The sequence below is a fragment of the Triticum aestivum genome, chromosome 4B, assembly GCF_018294505.1.
Source record: "Triticum aestivum cultivar Chinese Spring chromosome 4B, IWGSC CS RefSeq v2.1, whole genome shotgun sequence".
NCBI classification, from domain to species: Eukaryota; Viridiplantae; Streptophyta; class Magnoliopsida; order Poales; family Poaceae; genus Triticum; species Triticum aestivum.
The window spans coordinates 321,088,106-321,094,848 of record NC_057804.1 but is presented as its reverse complement, the minus strand read 5'-3'; the positions used below and the strand labels follow the sequence as shown (position 1 = coordinate 321,094,848).

General features: G+C 41.3%; 1 pseudogene; it reads right to left on the bottom strand.

Annotated features, from left to right (window-relative positions):
• Nucleotides 1-905: 905 nt before the first annotated feature.
• LOC123094802 (uncharacterized) lies at nucleotides 906-2,257 on the bottom strand (annotated as a pseudogene).
• Between the last annotated feature and the right edge of the window lie 4,486 nt (nucleotides 2,258-6,743).

Genomic DNA, 6,743 nt, shown 5'->3' with positions numbered 1-6,743 from the left:
AGTATCGATATCATCTTAGGAGGTGTTTGGTTCTCTGGCTGGTAACGCAAACATTAATGGTAAAGGTCACGGGGGGATCGTAGGGGTAACAGTCCATTTGTTATTTTGTTTGGCACATGCGAGTAATGTTATCAGTTACCTTTACAGTGTTTGGTGTGGCACTGTAATCTGAATACATCAGACAACTTTCACATGCAGAATCGGTTTTAAATTCATGCAATTTGACAAGGTTTTGACAAGCATTTCACAGGTGCTTCACTAGCACCGATTCAAACTCATCAAACAAGTACATAATTTAAAAATATTTTTGCATTCATCCAAGACATCCTTTAACCAGATTTTGACACCACTTCTAAAATGCAAATTAACTCATTAATACAAACTCAGACTTCAACAACAATTCGAGATAAACTACATAATTAGTCCCCAAAATTATTTTGTAAGGCAAGTCCAAAGGCCAATTTCAGAATCTTGCAAAGTAGCTTTTCCATCAACCATTCCTCTGATCAACCACACCACCCATCTTTTCTAATCAACCGTGCTTATTTTTTTTCATCTACCAAAATAAGAAAGAGTTAAATAAGAAATAAAGAAACAGACAAGCGACAACCACTAATTCAAAAATTAATAGCAGAACAAGCACTCTGATTGCAAAATTGGATCAATCCATAATCATCATCATTTATTCTGTTGTTCACTAGAAAATCACTTGACCTAGCAAGACAATCAAGAACTCCAGTGATAATTTAGTTGACATATATCTAAGCAAATGCTTATTATCCATGTTCATTGTAAATTAACATCACATGTTAAGCTTGTCAAGTAGAGATTGGACGGAACATATACTACGAATGTAAGCAGAGATTGGATGGAAGATATACTACGAGTGTCAAGCAGAAGCGGGAAGTCAACTAGACATTGCAAATGCATATACTAGCAGCAAGTCAACTCGAGATGGCAAATCATATACTAGCAGCTAGTCAAGTACAGATTATAGATTCGTATAGCAGCTATCCAATCAGAGGTAGATGTTATCAAAGCTGATAAGAGTTTAGCAAAAGAGATTTTGGAGTTTAGCAAAAGGATACCAGAGAGCATTTTTAGGACATAGTCCCTCCTCAGATTTTCTGGAAGCGCAAGCATCATGTTCATCTGATCTGGAGCTTTAGCAAATATGGTTGCAGCCTCAACGATCTCGCTCCTGGTAAAGCTAAGCCTAGCCAATTCACTATTAGCCTTCTATTTTGATTTCTGCTAAGGATCCTCTTGCGCTGCTTCTCGTGCCAATGATGCTGACAATGATGCTGCCATTGTACCCACATATTGTGTCACATTGTTGAGCTGGCTATTGACATCTTGAAGCATCACTGCAAAGGGATCACTTGGTCCCGTCATCCTCTTTGGCCTTGGTTCCTTCCTCTGCCTCTTGGAACTAGTTCCATCCATAGAGCGAGTATCGACAGACCGTCTAGCTGTCCCAGTTAAGATCAAGTCCTCTTCCTCGTGTTCCTCTTCTTCTATAGCAATTTCATTTTCCAAGTTTCCCACGGCCTCACCAAAGCCTTCAACATTTTCTCCAGTTGCTATGTCCTTGCCCTAAATAGCAGCCAACTGCTCAAAGTATGGAAATGGGACACCATACAATCCCTTTGCCTCACTATGAATCTACAAATTTTTTCATAAAAGAAGGAACTTAGTCTTTAATAGAAATGCGACAGATATATAAAAATGCAACGAGCAATAATAGAAACAATAAGAAGGCAGGAAAGGTACAGCCTCCAGCAAAGGTACAACATCTTCTGGTTAACAATAGTAATGTGCATAGCAACATTACAATAACGATAACAAGGCAGCAAGCAATTCAACATTAACAAGGAGTTCAGTTTTGATGGGTGAAGTGATCTACCTTACAATCTGCTTCATACTGTGCCTTCTCACATTGAATCATCTTCCGGTTTCCATCCCATGTGAAACCACTTTTGGATAACATTACTTCAAGAGCACCAAATTTTGTACTAAAGTGCCTCACTCTTGACTCGATGTGTGGAATTGCAGAGATACCACAACCCGGGCACTTTTCAGCAAGGTGCTTCTCCAATACCACCAGGTATCCATTTTTGAAGCTACCATCTGCCTTCCACCTTGGGTCCAAAGACAACTCATACAAGGGTTTAATAAGTTCATCATCCTCATCCGAAGTCCACTTCCTTTTATTATTGCCTCTTCCACGAGACATACTTGAGGTGTCCACATCCATATCTGTACAAAGGAAGAATAAATACAAATAAGAAACAAATATATATGAAATGGGACAAATGCAAATGAGATGCAATTGAAGCTTATTTGAAAAAAAGAAAACTAGCAACAAAGTGAACAAATAGAAATGGTTTATACCTCGATGACCCCTAGCAGCCCTATGTCTATTATACATGTCATGTGCAAGAACATTCTGGAAATTTCTCCACTCGTTCGAAGTTGAGATAGAAGTAATGAATTCTGGTTGGCCTAATTCTCCCTCCATGCCTACAATGTTTCATGTATTATTGGCTCGTCATTATCAAGTGGGTCAAGCGGCATATTTTGCAAGATTAAATTGTGCAAGAGTGCACATGCCATGATGATTCGACATTGGGTCTTCATAGGAAAAAAGGACGGGGACCTTAAAATCGCCCACTGACCCTTGAGTCTTCCGAAAGACCTTTCTACAATATTTCGAGCTCTGGCGTGCCGCATGTCATAATACTCCTCTGCACTACGAGGTGGGTTCTATGCTGTCCAACCACCCAAGTGATACCTTTGACCATGGTATGGAGCTAAAAATCCTTCCGCATTTGTGTAACCAGCATCGACAAGATAATATTGATCTTCAGGGACACACAACCCATTTGGCCTTGAGATAGCATCTCTAAGAACACGACCATCATGTGCAGAACCCTCCCAACCAGGTAGTATGTAAATGAACTCCATGTCAGGTGCACACACACCTAACACATTTGTATCTATATCACCCAACCTTGATCGGTATCTTCCTTACATAGTAGCTAGGATGGTTACCCCTACGTGTGTGCCATCTAACGCTCCCAAACAATTCTACAACATAAACCACAATGTTAAAACATTAGCATCTTTACCACTATTGAGATCATCTAGTATTTTTTTCCTTAGTAGCTATTTACCTTGAAATATTTCCATTTACCATCTGTGCAGTCCTCGGATATAGGTTCTGGTTTCTTAAGTAGCAATGGATGAAGCTTCAAAACAGCTAGAAGACAAGCATTGAAGTTCCTACTAACTGGCTCCGGGCTTCGGTAAAAGAATTTCCCTACTGTCCTATTTTTGAAATGGTGAGCTAATACATAAAGGAATGATGCCACTATCTCCTCCAATGATGTATTCCTTGTACCCCTTAGGCCACCAACATCAATCACCATCTCACATAATATATGAAATGTTCTCCTATCCATACGAAGTTGACTTATACATGCTGCGTCGCTCTCACCAATTAGTTTATACCAATTCTCTCCTCTTAGCTATCTAATTCTAAGCCTCCTTTCTATTTGCCAACACTTTCTTCTATAAACTAATCCAAAGATTAACCACACATAATAGTATACAAGCATAATGGCACTCATCAGATTAATAAATGCTACATTTTTTCTTTGATGTCTCGCGCTTAAGGGAAGACGGGCCATAACTGAAAAGATATACAAGATATAGGGTAATTCCAGGAGGTGTGGTTGCTTTCTAAAAGAAATTAATGTCTACTCAAGTGTATGGGTGAAGTAAATATATGATAGCGTGTGTTCTTATCATTGCTTATTGTTGCATTGGCAAGATTCATACCACTATAAGAAGAAAATATCGTTAAGAACATATCAACATTAAGGGAAGAACTCACCAACTGATGGGGGAGGAGAGGAATGAGCAGGACAACCGATGAAGCACTGTTGGAAAAAAGAATGTGAAAGTGGAGGTTGATAAGCGAAAATACAGTACACTTCAGATCCTGCACACGAAAACAAAACAAAATTTTAGAAATTGCTATCATTTATAAGCCAGCACAATAGTATACGAACAAAATAATAGTTCTCCTAAAGAGAACAGATCAAAGAGTGTAAATAAGTGGCACCGTCGTCATCATAGTATGCACACAGTCACATATTATTAGCGTCTATAGATCACAAGACTGAATTAGAAACAAAATTCTCAAGTTGAAATCTCAAGGCAACAACATATATATAAACAGGACACAAAGACAAGCTAGATACCACTATAAATAAGAACAAATCAAAATGTTCAGTTAACTCAATCTGGTTCACAGCAATATGTTCAGTTCAGTCATCCTTGCAATTGTAGCATGACCGTCATCATGAGTGATGCTCAGGCTTAATCTCCGTAGAGTTTGTTTCTCACCATGGCTATCTTTATAGCTCCCATTTTCAGGTCATGATTAATCACATGTAGTTTACTTCTATCTATGATACACAACTGCTAGAACCAAACAGTACAGGACAAGGTGATCAAGAACAGATCAATATTTTTCTAGTGTCTCATCGAATCAAGAAGAAATCAAGAAAAAAAATGTAAATGATGTTTAGCCCTAACCTAATCTGGTAGCATGGCCAGTGCTGCTTCTCGACGGCAAGAACGAGGACGACTAGATGGCTCTGGCACTGAACAATGAGGTGCTGGATCTGACACACACACACACACACACACACACACACACACACACACACACGTCCTCTTCAAATCCCCACGCAGGCCAGCACGATGTGGATGTCCAGGCTCGAGATCTTGTGCAAGGACCTAGGAAACTGAAAGGAGGAGAGGTGTCCGGTGAAAAACCACAAGATCTGGTCGATCCGCCGGCGTACGCATGGGGAAGAAGGAGAGGACGGTCAGGTGACCTACCTACAGCCCTGAAGCTTGAGGTGTCGCCGTGTCAGGGAAGGAGCGGGCGGGCTTCTTCTTGACGCCGGGGAAGTCGGCCTCGACGCCTCCGACGCCGACGGGGGTGGCCGGAGAAGGAGATTAGCAAAGGGCAGTCGAGGGCTGGAGGCGGCGGAGGGGAAGGGTTGGAGGCTCGGGGGCTCGGGGAAGGGATCTGTTTGCGGTCAGGTTCGGGCGTAATCAAACCGAGACTTGGGTGGGATCTGTTTACACCGTAACGAATAACGGAGCTACCTAAACAAACAACTATTAACGCAATCCGTTACCTTCGTTATCAGGTTGCGTTACAATTTGCCGAACCAAACACCTCCTTAGAAAAAATCACTTTGAAGGCAAGACTAAAAATGAAATCGCCCAAACATCTCTAGTGGAATATATTACAGATGAAGACTGGACATCACTTGTTAAACACTGGTCTGATCCAAAGTATCAGGTAGGGTATATGTATTTGATCAGATCACATATTGAACTTGTATTTATATATGTCCCTTACAAGTGTATCTCCTTCTAGGCTAACTATTTGAAGAACAAGACCAATCGTTCTAAAGTGAAATGCCAGCAGACAATAGGATCTCGTAGCTATATTGCACACTGCGAGGCTCTTGTAAGTAGTTGTTACTTCCTTCTTTTTTCTATGCCATATTAATGTATCTATATTGACTTGTTCCAAATACACAGGAAAGCCCGTGCAGACCAAAAAGAACCTGAACCGAATGCAGTGCAAATCATCAAGGATTGCCACACCAGCAAGATGAAGGGCATGAGCACACCAGTTAAGGCCGCTGTTGTAAGTCCTTACTCTTCATGCCTTTGAACTACTTGTTACTGTGACATGTTCATTTAACTGCTTGGTTTGCAGCCAATGTCAGTTACTCTGTTCACTTTTAAACACAGTTGTCTTAATGTATCATTTCACCTTACACGATTTAGAAGAGATGAAGGATATTCTTTTGGTCTTGATTTGTAATCTAGTTGTGATGTTCACGTGCCCACACAATGATACAATAGCTTGTTTGTTTGATATCTGTTTTCCCATGATATGAATGATGCCATACTATGTTCATACTACTTTAAACCATGTCTCTTTATCCTTACAAGTCAACGAACACTACTAGGGAAAACCTTATACACAGAACTTTAGTAGTAGCGCGTGTTAAAAAAGCACGCTGGTGCTAAGTAGCAGTAACGCGTTGGTGTAAATAGCGCCACACAGAGAATTGTAGTAGTAGCGCGCCTGAAGATAAAAGCGCTACTACTAAAATTCCCACTTCTTAGCCGATAGGCTACACATAGTAGTAGCGATCTACGGCGAAACGCGCTATCGCTACTTGCTTTTTAGCAGCGCATTTACGCAGAATGGCGCTACTACTAAAGGAAATAAAATTAAATGGAAAGCAATAGAATAGTAAATGAAAATGAAAGTAATAGAAAAAGGAGAAAGGAAAAAAAATAAAATGTAAAGAAAAATAAATGAAAAAATGGGAAAAAGAGAAAGGAATAGCAGTAGCGCGTATTAAGGAACGCGCTATAGCTAACGTAGCAGTAACGCACTTCCTGGAACGCGCTACTGCTACTTTTGACTTAACCGTGTGGTTCATTCTTCCCCACGGCCACTTCCCCCAAATCTCAACTCCTCCGCTGTCACCGCCGCCGTCGCCCGTCAGCCGCCGCACCTGCTCCCCTCAGTCTCCACACACCCTCGACGCCACCCCCGACCTCGGATTCGACGCCGCCCCCGACCCCGACCTCGAAGCCGCCCTCTGCCGCGCGCCCGAGCCCCGACCCCAACC